General features: G+C 37.5%; 1 protein-coding gene across 3 annotated transcripts in view; it reads left to right on the top strand.

Moving 5' to 3' along the window:
- The window catches only part of CRPPA (CDP-L-ribitol pyrophosphorylase A), a 466,682-nt gene that overhangs the window by 374,412 nt on the left and 78,190 nt on the right, over positions 1 to 14,080 (top strand). The window contains exons 12-13 of one of the 3 annotated variants that reach the window (XM_055085022.1): positions 12,134 to 12,281; positions 13,067 to 13,142. The gene's annotated coding sequence lies outside the window, so the exon portion shown is untranslated. Of the gene's footprint in view, positions 1 to 3,277; positions 3,552 to 12,133; positions 12,282 to 13,066; positions 13,143 to 14,080 lie in introns of all 3 variants that reach the window. The other 2 variants (XM_028490069.2, XM_055085024.1) reach the window with 2 other exon arrangements.

Here is a 14,080-nt window from a genome sequence, read left to right as displayed (position 1 = left end):
ATTAAAAAGTCAAATTTTAATTAGAAACTTATTTTTTTAAAAGAGAAGACAGCAAGAAACTTTTAAAAATAAGTATGATTATTTTTTACTGTTTTGAAAGTGCAGTTTTTAAGTGAATTAGTGAAAAAGGGTTTTATATTGGACTGGATATATGAATGTTTACAATACCACAGTTAACATTATGCTAATGTGATTAGATATATGTATACAATTAGATACTTAATTTGTTCTTTCAATAAATTCAAAAATCTTTTTCAGGCATGTACTATATACCATATACTCAATGAAAACATTCACAGAAAGTATATTACTTAATTCATGAATGAGAATATTTTCTTTCTTTTTGAAATGTATTTAAAGACTTAAGGACACTTTTCTATTTTTTAATATTATGCATAATTTAATTATTATTTGAGGCTAGTTATATAAATGTAGATTTTTTAAAATGTATTAAGTAAAAATATCCGGATATAATATGAAATTTTTTATTTTGCTATTCTTTTAAGAGCACTGGTATGACACAGATTTCCAGCTTCAGATTAGAACACATGTATTAACATTTCATGAAGAAAGGGAAATTTGGATTTTATTTATAATATGACAAATAGTAAAATAAATATACACTAGATAAGAATATTTCTCTGTGGTTTGGCCCACATAGACACATTCCCTGGATAGCTGACAACTACTCTCTTGGGAAATGTGAACATTAAAAAAATTGTGTGTGTGTGTGTGTGTGTGTGTGTGTGTGTGCGGTGGTTCTTTGTTTTGGGTCTTTTTTTGTACTATCAGCTCTAAAATAGGATTGCCTATAGCTATAGCAGCTGTCAGACTTGGTAGCCCCTTAGGAAACACGACTAGATAGAGAAACTAGAAGGTATTTATTTTAGACTGATGTAAATCTGAGTTTGGCAAACATTTATTCAGATTCTATGGATTGGAGTACCATGATTCCTGTCAGTTCCATGGATCTCCTGTAGTTAGATTTGCATCATTGATCAAGTGGATAGGTATACTGTTAAAAAGACAAGGAATAGGGCTTCTCTGGTGGCACAGTGGTTGAGAGTCTGCCTGCCGAGGCAGGGGACACGGGTTCGTGCCCCGGTCCGGGAAGATCCCACATGCTGCGGAGCGGCTGGGCCCGTGAGCCATGGCCGCTGAGCCTGCGCGTCCGGAGCACAGGCAATGGGAGAGGCCACAGCAGTGAGAGGCCCGCATACCGCAAAAAAAAAAAAAAAAAAAAAAAAAGGAAGAAGTAAATCTTTCAACAAGGTATTTCTTTATTAAATTAGTACCAAAATAGCTCTGGCCTGACTCAAGACTAAAATTCAATAGAATGGATCCTTACTATCAAAATTTAAAGGTATTTCAAGTTATGATAAATGTTCAAATTACAGCTGGCTAATCTTGGAGCATCTATTATCATATGTCCTAGTTATGCTGTCCTGATGATAGGAATAAAGTTCTTGTGGAAAATATTTCCTAAACAATATGATAGCGGTACATATTCATAAATAGAAATAAATGTTCATGTTCATTCGGTTTGGGTGGTGGTGGTATTGTTTTTCAAATCATCAACTCAGAGCTAAGATTTTTGCAGTGGAGATTTAGGGGTTCTACCACAGCAAGTTCTTTCCCTGGGATGACATTGTAAAATCAGTATAGAATCTTGCCAAGGTTTCTTGGTTATTTCTCGTAGAAACACTATGTAAATTTGCTGAGTTAAGAAAAGTAATTTGTAATGTGCTCCAGTTCATTATTATTCTTTTATTAAAATCAGTATCAGGTTATCAGGATTACCTTCTTAGCAGTGAATTTGGGTGAGCAATTTGAAAATGTGATATATTTGTATGACCACACTAAAGCACTGACCATCTTGTAGAATAATATAATTTCTTTATTAAAAGTAATAAATAGGGCTTCCCTGGTGGCGCAGTGGTTGCGCGTCCGCCTGCCGATGCAGGGGAACCGGGTTCGTGCCCCAGTATGGGAGGATCCCACATGCCGCGGAGCTGCTGGGCCCGTGAGCCATGGCCGCTGAGCCTGCGTGTCCGGAGCCTGTGCTCCGCAACGGGAGAGGCCACAACAGAGGAAGGCCCGCATACCACACACACACACACACACACACACACACAAAAAGTAATAAATAATTTATAATTTCTTCATTAAAAGTATAGATGAACATTAGCTATAGCTGCCCATCTCCTACCGTATTAATGGATTTTCGTGACTTTATTTTCACATGGAATTATACCCATAAGTGCAGCCACTTCAAGACACAAATCAAGGAAGATGGAGTCCTACTGTTACAAAAAAATTATTAGCATAAAAGAGCGTGTCTTTTTATTTTACTCTAAACTAATGTTCAAAATAATCTCTTCATATTTAGAAAGAGGATGTCACATAGTATTAGAAGACACTACATTGCAATTAATAGAATACAAAAACTATTAATGGATTCAAATTTAAGAATGATCTACATTTTTCTCTATGTTATAGCAAGCTCAAGGTTATCCTTATAATAATATCACCCTTATTTATTTTTATTTCTATATAATTTCTTAAGAGTAGGAGGAAGTTTGAATTGAGTTAAACCAGATATACAGTGGATTGTATTTAATCTTAGCTATGTCCACAGGAATGTTTTGTTCTAAATTTTCTCATAGAATTCTATATTCTCACTGTTGCAGCCCTTATTATGTTTAATTTTTATTTTTACTTTTGTACATTACCATCGACGGTAAGCTTCATCAAGGCAAGACCATACTTGTCTGGTTCATATTCTATCCCCAGTACTTACCACAGTGTCTCTCAAGATAAGCTCTCAGTAGGTACTTATTGAATGGATCATTGACTTAGAAAATTACTTCTTTTTTTAAAAAAATTACCATCTTAACCATTTTTATTTATTTTTTAAAATGGCATTTATTTATTTATTTATTTGGCCACACCACGTGGCATGTGGGATCTTAGTTCCCCAATCAGGGATCGAACCCCCAGCCCCCTGCATTAGAAGTCCCATTGGACCGCCAAGGAAGTCCCAGCAAATTACTTCCTAACGTGAGAGAAGTTTTAACGTCTTTTTCTCTAATAAATAAACTCAGAATATCTCTCCAACAAAGATGGCTAAGAAAAAAACAGAAAAATAATCAAGAGAAAATACAGGTATACATGATTTTTAAGCTTCCAGCTACTTATACCCTCACCTACAAAGTTTGGTTTAATTTATTTAGGCTCTGGGTGTGCTTACTCAACCTTATTTTTGTGTTTATGCTAGGCTGATTCTCGTGGCTACAGACAGAGCTAAAATTAAGTAGGAATTGTAAGAACAGAGGAGAAAAACTGGATTTTTGCCACCAATCTTCATCCTTCCCTAACCCTGAAGACCATTTTTCAAGACTGTGGCAATATAGGTCTCCTTAGAAATAACTGATGAGATAGAGGAACAAAGAATACAAGCCAAATGTCCTGTAAATCTAGGAGCAGAAGCTCTCTGACCCAAGCAGACATTATTATGACATCCTGTACCTGGATTCATAAAATTCCCTAAGGTAACCACCTAATTCAGGCCAAGGATACCTCTGGAAACATTTGTCATTTGTTCAGCTTTTAAGAATGGCTTTGTGTTAGATTTGCATGAATGGCATTGAATATTATCATTTTGGTAAATGACCTAATTGTCGAGAGTGACATAATGTAAATTGTTCATTTCAAAATAACATTTTCTGTACCTTAGTAGCTTCTTAAACCTTCAGCAATGTTAATAATTCAATTTGGAGACATGTCTGACTGGGAGAGAATTCTATCTCCCATGAGTCACTTCAGTCACCTTCCTAGTTGATGGGGCAAAAGTACCCATTTCAAAAGTGACCTGCCTCCTCAGAAATAAGATAATGAACATGAAATCTCATTATATTCCAAGATGCCAAACATGTTTGAGATGTTACACTTAAGTATCTGGGTAAGTGTCAAAGAACTCGAGAATTATGTCATTCAGAAACAGGATTTGGGGGCTTCCCTGGTGGCGCAGTGGTTGAGAATCTGCCTGCCAATGCAGGGGACACAGGTTCGAGCCCTGGTCTGGGAAGATCCCACATGCCGCGGAGCAACTGGGCCCGTGAGCCACAGCTACTGAGCCTGCGCGTCTGGAGCCTGTGCTCTGCAACAAGAGAGGCCACGACAGTGAGAGGCCCACGCACCGCGATGAAGAGTGGCCCCCACTCGCCGCAACTAGAGAAAGCCCTCGCACAGAAATGAAGACCCAACACAGCCAAACAAATAAATAAATAAATTTATTTTAAAAAAAAGAAACAGGATTTGGAAGGATAATGGCTATGAAAATGAAAAGATGAGAGAATGGTGATCGGAAGGGAAGAAGAAGCACTTACAATAGCAGCAGAATCAGAAGTCCTAAAGTGAAAATCTGCAACTAGGAGGAAAGAAAGATGAGAATGCTGGAACCACTTGTGACTTTTGTTCCTTTGGCTAAGAACTACAGTGTATTTTTTAAGTGAAGTCTGCCGTTGCTTAAGATTGTCAATGAGCGAGCCCGGGAAGAGCTATCCTAAAAAGCCTTTATTGGCTGACTTCTGGAATGGTGATCAATTAAAAATATTTTTACCTGTGCCCTTGACTAAGACAGTTTTGCTGAGCCTAGATGTTGTAGCCAAGAAGAAAAAGCAAACCATCTGAAGCATCTCAGGTACTTGGTCATCATGGGCAACTTGTTTTTTTCACATGGACGATGACACCTTCAAAGAAACAATGCCAAGTAACTGAATTGAGCTAAGACTTCTTAAGCGAAATAATATAATTTTAAGGGGGAAACTGCAGAAAAAAAAGCATAGGTTTTTAATAAGCTCTTTTAACTAGCAAAGCGTGGAAAGCTCTTAAAACCTCACTTTAAAAAAAAGCATTTTGACCACATACTTTTAACTTTATAATATGGAAGATTACATAAGCTTAATCTTAGGCAATGCTGTAACCTCAATTTTTAAGGAATTCAGATATTGCCTTCTTTTTCCTCTATTTTTTAAAATTTTCCTTTGAATGGAGAAAGGAAAGAGGAATTATTAAAAGCAAAGAATGGCTTCCATTTATCTCTTATCCATAAGACATGAATAAAACAAAGTTACCTGGTAGGTCCCCAGGTAAGTGGTTCTGTGTTATATTTTTTAAAGTGTTTTCCATGTTACACCTACCAGTACTCTTAGAATTATGCTCTAGACATTACTTGGGTTCCAAAAAGGTGGTTAATATCCCCAAAGAATCCCTCACATTCTTCCTTTTTTAATTTCCACTCCTCTGCTAGTGAAGCTATTTGGAGAGGTCTCAGTGAATCAGTGAATAACCATTGCCACCTTCATCTCTTTTTGGCTGCCCACAAAATTGAAAACTCTGTGAAACTCACACCAGATAGTTAGGTCTTACCCATTTTATGGCTTTGAAAAATGATTACTTGTTCTGATTAATAAAAAAAAAAAATTAAGTAATTTAAAGGTTTTTTTGAGGGGGAATTTTCTTTATCTCTGAAGTAGTCGCCTGATAAAACAAGAATAATCCTCAGAGTAAAAATATTTATTATGGTTTCATTAGAATTATGTTCCTTGAAATGTGCAGTTATGTTCTCATGGTCAAATGTTTATTTCAGTGACAAAAATGAAGAATGTTAGTGTATTAATCTGCATTGTAAAGTGTGACAAGTTCAGATCAAGCTAACTGGAAACTTGGAAACCAAGGGAGTGTCTACTGCAAGAATAGATTTTTATATCAGTTAAGAATTGCATTTGGCTACCAGTGACAGGCTGCTGACTTGTGTGATTTAAATATCTATGGTTGTATATTTGTCAGTCAATAAAAAGTATAGAGATAGGCAGTTACTGATAGCTGTTCAATAGCACAAGAGTGTCAGGGATTCTGGGAGGAATTTCTTAGCCTTCCACTCATGGTCCCCAAATGACTGCTGGGCCTCAACACCTTACAACCAGTTTTTGAGGAAGAAGAAAAGAAGGGGCACTTGTCAGCTTAATAAACTTTTCCAGAGATCTCATCCAGCTGTTTATTACATCTTGCTTATGAGATGTGCTTGCATCTTACTGAGCATCCTTTGAGCAAGTGAGGCTGAGAAATATATTTTTAGCTGGGTACTTGCCTTCCACTATCCTCTTTCACAAATGAAGGAATAAAAACGTGGAGGTTATGCTGGTAGTGAGGAGTTACTGCTACATATATGTTACATTTCAGTGCCATCTCAGACTCCTCTTTGGAGTTAAGTCACCAAAAGTGAAAGAGAAGAGATGCAACTTCATCCACTGACCACCCTTGTAATAGGAACCTGAGTTTCATCTCTCATTGGAGAAATAATTAAACCATACTCTCCCAGAGAGGTAGGGACACGGTTGTACTGGGAAGCTCCAGTATAGGATAGACCCCTGGCATTCAGTATTTGAGGTTTCCATTGTTCAAGACCAAACTTGAAGGTCCATGGCATATAATAAATAACTTTAAATTTTTATGTCATATCAATTTTAGCCCCCTTCACACCAAGAGGCATAAAGTTTTCTGACACTAAGAGATGTGTTCATTTTCTAGGGCTACCATATCAAGGTACCACACACTAGGTGGCTTAAACAATAGAAATTTATTGTCTCACAGATCTGGAGGCTATAAATCCAAGGTCAAGGTATTGACAGGATTGGCTATAAGAGACAATCCTTTCCACACCTCTCTCCTAGATTCTGGTGGTTTCCTGGCAATCTTTGGTGTTCCTTGGCTTATAGATGCCTCACCCTGATCTCAGCCTTCATCTGTACATGCATGGTGTTCTGCCTTTATCTATGTGAAGATAAAGGTTCATAAAACCTCTTCACGTAGTGTCTGACTCTGTGCACATTTCTTTTATGAGGACACCATTCATATTGGATTAGGGCCCTTAATGACTTCACCTTAATTTGAGCACATCTGCAAAAACCCTATTTCCAAATAACCTTCTCAGGTACTAGGAGTTAGGACCTCAACATATGTTTTGAGAGAACATAATTCAACCAATAACAGTTGGTGTTCAAATTACTTAATCAGAAAATGAACCTGCAACATCCACATGGTAACAACCTTTTTTCTCTTCCTCCATTTTTATGCAGAAATTATACACTATAGGGGTATTTAAGAATTTTAAGGGCCTACTCAGTAGCATACATTGGAAATACTGCTTTGAGTACATTATCATGAAAATAAACGATGAATCTAGATTACAGTTGAGTTGCTCTTGAATCTGAAGATATAGATTTACTTCACATTATGACTGTTCGATTGACCAGTTTCACCACAACAGCTCACTTTTCTCAAAATAACACTTTTTTGAAATAACTGTTTCATCCCAAAATGTACTGAGAACTATATACTAAATCAACAATATATTTCCAGGAAAAGTCACAATTGCCAATTACTTAACACAATAATTTCTAATAAGAATATCATTTGCAACAAATTCAAATTGAGCATCATGTTTGGATGAAACAAAACATTTTTGTTCTGTGTTAGTATGCCAGGTGAGAAGACAGATGTTGCATCTTCTGAATCTATAGTCCCTACTTTTGTACATGTTTCCATGTGTTTCCACATGTTCCACTGCTCTCAGGTTTAGCCTTTATTTCATCACAGTCTTAAAGAAATTATTTTCCAGTGGGTTGAACTGTGTCCCCCCAAAAGATAAGGTCAAATCTTGAACTCTGGTACCTGTGAATAGAAGCTTATTTGGAAATAGGGTTTTGTAGATGTAATCAAGTCATAAGATCATAATGGAGGGTGAGTGCTCATCAAACAACTGATGTCTTCATAAGAACACGGAAATTTGGACACAGAGACACAGAGGAAGAACACCATGTGAAGACAGAGGCGGAGATTAAAATGATGCATCTACAAGCCAAGGAATGCCAAGGATTGCCTGCAATCTCCAGAAGCTAAGAGAGAGGCATGGAATAGATTCTTCCTCAGAGACTCCAGAAGGCTTGCCAAGGCTTTTGGACTTGATTTTGGACCTTTGGCTTTCAGAACTATGAGAGAATAAATTTCTGTTGTTCCAAGCCACCCGACTTGTGATCCTTTGTTATGGCAGCCCTAGGAAACTAATATATCTAGCAGATCCAATTTTCAAATTCCTGTCTGAAGATAAGCACCAACTGCGACTGCTATCCCTTATTCAGTCTCTTCCTTCCTCGGTGAGTAAAATAAACTTCATTACAATTTATGTTCAGACTTTTATTTTCAAACTATTGTTCGTATTTATTCATACTATTTATTTATATAAACTTGTTTTCATTGTTCACTTGATATATATATTCCAGTCTATAGAATTTTTTTGAGTATTTTGGATTGGAATAATATACCTTGTAATTTCCCTTTAAAATTAATGAATTTTGCTTTCAATTTACGACCTTTCACTTTAGGGCAAGGTTTTAGGAGCAAAATTAAAATCATTGAGACATAGCGCTTACTATAATTCCAATGGTCACAACCTGAGTAAAGAAAAAAAAGGTGTTTCTAGCAAGAATAAGGTAAGTGGGTGTGTTGGTTTCCTGGGAAAATAATAATGTATTCTTGGAAGCACTTCTAGTTATTCATGTAATTTAAAAAATACACCTATAAAGGGAGAAAAAGCATGTGAATTTGTCAGGGAAAGAAAAGAAGAGCGAAGGAGGAAATGAGGAAGAAGGGAGTTAAGGAAAAGAAGCATTTGGGAGGAGCACAGTGAGAATTGAGGAAAGTTTGTTTTTACCGTCATTCTTGCTCTCTGACAACTTTAGTTTTCAGCTCTGTTTATCAGATTGTTGTGCAATTTATCATATTAATTTTTTACACTTTCATGTTTGATAATTTAGTTTTAAAAATAATTCCTAATCCCCTCACATCCTTTAAGTGTTCAAATATCACTTTGTCAGACAGTATACTGACTAAGATTCTGTGACCTGACACCCCTCCCCAATCCTGTACTTTGGAGCTCCCTTACCGTGTTCAACTTGTTCATCTTTTCATTGCACTTATCACCTTCTGGGAAGAATTGTAATTTATTTATTTGTTATTTTTGTTTCAGTCTGATTTTTCCATCCACTCCCTCCCCTTCCCACCCCCCGCCCCGGCCCCTGAACAGAAGCTCCTTGAACTCATGTAACTTAGTCACTGATGGATCCCATGAACCTAAGGCCATGTCTTGCATATGATAGGTGCTCAGTGGTTATTTCATTTCTTAATGAATAAGTGTATTTTCTTTAAAATTAATAACACGACTGTGCCGTGGCACTTACGAGACTGTGTTTTACTCATTCACCTTTTATATATCTATGATAGTTGCATACTGGGCTGGGTGTTTGGTGGCTTGTGTGTTCTCATTTTATCACTTGACATGGAAGTATGTGTGTTTAAAGATCAGTTGTTGCTTGAGCTGATGCCTGCCTCCTGAAATGTCTCTATAACATAGCTTAGTAAGATGTTAACAAATCCCAATGAAACACATCTGCTCTACTGTTGTCTCCAGCTCCTGGTCTCTTCAAACTTTTAAAACTGTCATAGATTACTGGAAACACAACTGCATTTGAAATTATGTCAATAAAACAGCAGTTGCAGATGCTCCATTAAGGGTTTAAAAACTAAATTGTCAGCCAAAGAAAATGGCTTGTAAATGTCTGGCCATCACTCCAGTCCTGCAGAAGTAAGTTTTCTGGCAATGAGGGAAGTGGGGCTCCCTGCTCACTGACACATAAATGACTAAACTGGAGAGATTTCTTAGGGTGTCTGCTAACCAGTGGTGTGGATATGTAATTGGATGCTGGTATTGCAGTGCAGCTGTAGTGAAAATCCAGGAGGTGATGAAAGACAATCTATGGTAATAGAACTGGAGGAACTTGGGGGATTGGATCAACCAGGTACAGTCTTGCTGCTCCCTCTTTTTCATTTGTATAAGCATTTTTTTCTACAATCTAGAAAGTGCAGTGCAGTGCTTTCCAATTTAATTGATGGCCCGGTCTGGCATAAGTAAGTGATTCCACATGGTGGTTGACAAATGACTCTTGGGTTAGCCCCCCCACCCCTCTTATTCAAGAAATAGACAAATTAGCAGAATTTTCTCTTTTCTCTATAGAACTATCACTTGCACATCTATTTATCTATCTTAGATGAAATTTTAAATATTCTATAAACTGATGAGACCTCTTGTTCTTGGCTTCGGGGGAAAGTGGAATATCATAAATAATATTGTCTTACATTCTCAGTCATCGGGTTGATGGATGGTTAAAGGAAAAGCAGCATCCTGGGTTTTTCAGAGGCATTGCTATGCTTAGATCAGATTATATGGTGACTTGTAGTGTAACCATACTAATATCTCTTTACACAAGAAAAATTTCTTCTAAATAACAATATCAATTTGGGTTTGCTCAAGGGATTTAGTAGAAAGGCTTAGAACGTGGCAGTGGTAATAGATACTCAGAAGGTCAAAAATTCTCAGCTAGAGAATGGTTCAACATGCTCATTTATCACTTTCCACTTTTGCTCATATAAAACAAAGACAAAGACATACAACTAGGTGTAAGTTCAACTACTGTACCAGCACAATCAGGCTTTAAAAAAAGTAAAGCAAATCCCAATTTACTACTGTCAGTTCACAGAATTCACTCTGATATAATCTTCATGTTGTAGATATTTCTGATTGTGTTGTTCCCAAAACTCATGGGCAGAAATAAACTGAATGACAAACGATGTGACTCTTCCACATGTATAACACATGTCATCTAAAAATTGTAATGCACATATAAGTACCTAGTTAATAATTTTCTAGAAAAATACTGATGAAAATAATCTGAATTTTTACCAAGAATCAGACAAACACAATTGAGAGAAAACAAAGTGAAAGCTTTCTTTAATCTATCGGTTAGGCTAGATTGGAGAGATGGCTTTTACAACATTCTTGGGAAAATTCACAATTTAGGATTCATCAGCTGTGATCCTCAGATGAGGACAGTGGATACTCATGCACATTACTGAAGCCAAGTGGTAGGATGATATACTGCATCCAAGCTGTTTCCATGAGTGAATAGGCTCTAGCCTTTCTGGCTTGTTTTCTCGGTGCTGGAGAAGACATCACACATTCTTTGGAAGTAGAGTCCAAACCAAAACTCCACTAGGTGTCCTGTCCTGCCTCTGTGTGGTCTGGGTGACCCACTTTAGCTTGAAGGAGCTCTGGGAAAGTCGATATGTCTACATCCAGTTTAAGGGCTACTCCTGGGTGGTCCTTAGCAGTTAATAGTGTTTGATTCTGGGGCCATTATATGAGATTCAGAGAAGCCCAAGAATCTGGGCCTGGACAAGATCCAGTCTGTTAAGAATGGTGATTACTCCTGAGCATTTCAATATATAAACTGGAAGGACTAGAGCAGTTCTGGGAGAATGTACAGATAACACCAAACACTCCTCACCAACTCTGCAGCCATCTTGATTACCATCTTCCAAGGTGCAACTCAAGGCACCATGTTTTCAGACGGAGCAATAACTAGGCATTAAGACAGGTGTTCAGAACTTTCCAGGAATGGCCTTATGACTAGAAAGACCCAAAGGCATTTACCTTAATCTACTTAGATTCAGTGATTTCTCTAAATAATATCAATTCTTAATTATATGCACATTAATAAAAGAACTGAGATGTGGCAAATCTAAAACTCATTTATATTTTACTATAAAAAATAGTGGGTAGTGGAAAGAGTATGTGCTTTGGAGACAGCCAGTCCTGAGTTCGAATTCTCACTCCCCAGTTACTGGCAGAGAGACTGGCTGAGAGACTTGGGGCATTATCCCAAGAGGTAATACGTGCAGAAAATATCAAGGATTATTCAAAAAATGTTCAGATATGTTTGTATGTGTCAATCTTGTAAGAAAAGTGACAATGTTTCAACTGTAAAAACCTACTTGCAATTGCAAACTGCCTCTGTTTTATCTGTCTCCATAGCAATCATTAGCATCTAACATAATGTATATTTTACATATTTACCTCAATTGCTCCCTGTCTCCCATCCCCACTTTCCCCCCCCGAAAGTAAGGTTTCATGGTTGCAGGAATTTACTGTCTGATTTGCTCACCATTGCCTCCTCAGGAACTGCAGTAGAAACTGGTACATAGTGTCGGGTTGAGTTTCCTGATTGTGGCAGGAGTGGCCAAGGCCTGATGGGTCCTCTCTGCAGTGGTTGGGAGTCAGTCCTCCAGGCCCACTTGGAGCCTCCTCTGCTGCCTTGCCCAGATTGGTAGGCACCAGTTAAGTGAGTTAATCGTTTTTCTGCTCAAAATTGCTTCAGTTCGTTGATTTTTCTGAGACTCAACCGTTGTTATAAGTTAGTAAAGGAATTATTTAGAAATAGCTGTTCTGTGAATTCACACTATAAAGGCAGAGGGTGGGGATTATTTTGTTCTTCACTTCAGATCTAAAGAGAGGGCTTTAAGAGAACATTGAGAATCTAGTTCAGTCCATGGCAGACTGGGGGAGACACCGGAGCCTGGTGTCTGACTTCGGCTGTTAAGTATAAAGGTCACATATGAGTGACTAGCCAGCAGCTGGTAGATAAGCCAAGGAGGGGGGAAGCAGGGACTAACTCTTGTGCTTAGAAGTTCTCAAAGTAAAGACACCTGAGCCATCCGACCCACACCATATACGGGCCGTGCGTGAGAAAGAACCTGCATGAGGTCATCTCAGTTTCTGCAGGCTCTTCTCTGAAGGGTAAATGTGATCTCAAGGGAGAGATACTGAAGAGGCCCTGACCCTGAAGGATTCTCAATGAATACAGAAGGAGTAATCAACCAACCTCTTCCCTAGAGATGGAGGTTTCTGAAGAACCTAAGAAATACTCTCAGAGTCAGCTTTATGTCTGCAGGCCTCAGGGATTACCACGCCAGCTCATAACAATGCCAGTCAAACAAGAATTTTCTTGTTCTCTTTGCTTCCTTCTACTCCTGATCGCTGCCAACAAACAGTTGCCCTCACCTGCTTACTAAATACAGTTTGTGCCCCATCTCTCCTCTCTTCCCCTGATAGGCCCTCAACGGGGGACTGAGTTTTGATCACTGAATGGGACTAGACCTTCTGATTGAGCTATATTTGAAGACTCAAGGTAACAATAGAATTTCTTATTACTCATAGTGATGAATGTTTTATAATAGCATACAATTATAGCTATTCAGACTTCAGAGATCACATTTTCTTCAACTACTGAACTATACTGAAAGTCAAGTGAGATTTGAAGAGCAAGAAAAAGAAGCCTGATTAAGGGACTAGAAAGGGGCAAAATATGCAAGAATGGGAATGAGATATGAGACATAACTAGAGGTGTGATTAAAATAGTAATAAAATAGTAAAGTATGTCTGCAGACAATTCTATGACAACAAATCTGAAAACCTTAGACATAGGTGACATAGACGCTTTTCTAACATAATATAAATTCCTAAAATTATCCCAAGAGAAGGTAAAAAAAAAAAGTCAATAATCAAAAAGTGATTGAGAAGGATAAAAATCTGCCATTAATGAAAGCCACTAAGGCCACAGATTTTCCCAGCTGGATTGTATCAAGTCTTTATAAAAAATAGATAATTCCTATGTTACTTAAGCTACTACTCCCCTGGAAAAAATTCTTAATATAAAACCTTATGAAGTTATCATAAAAAACAAAAATGCAGCTCAAACTCCTATGTAAATACACAAAGATCTTTGTAAAAAAAAAGAGATAGTTGTAATATCAAGAAAACTATCAGTATAATGACGTACATCAATCTAGTAAAAAAAATCATATGGTAATATCAATACATTCTGAAAAAATTATATGAAGTAATCAAAGCTACAATGAGGTTTCACTTTACACCAGTTAGAATGGGCATCATCAGAAAATCTACAAACAACAAATGCTGGAGAGGGTGTGGAGAAAAGGGAACCTCCTGCACTGTTGGTGGAAATGTACATTGATACAGCCACTATGGAGAACACTATGGAGGTTCCTTAAAAAATGAAAAACAGAACTACCATATGACCCAGCAATCCCACTACTGTGCATATAC

The sequence above is a fragment of the Physeter macrocephalus genome, chromosome 5, assembly GCF_002837175.3.
Source record: "Physeter macrocephalus isolate SW-GA chromosome 5, ASM283717v5, whole genome shotgun sequence".
Taxonomy (NCBI): domain Eukaryota; kingdom Metazoa; phylum Chordata; class Mammalia; order Artiodactyla; family Physeteridae; genus Physeter; species Physeter macrocephalus.
Note: the sequence above shows the minus strand (reverse complement) of the source record. Positions and strands in the feature narration are given on the sequence as shown.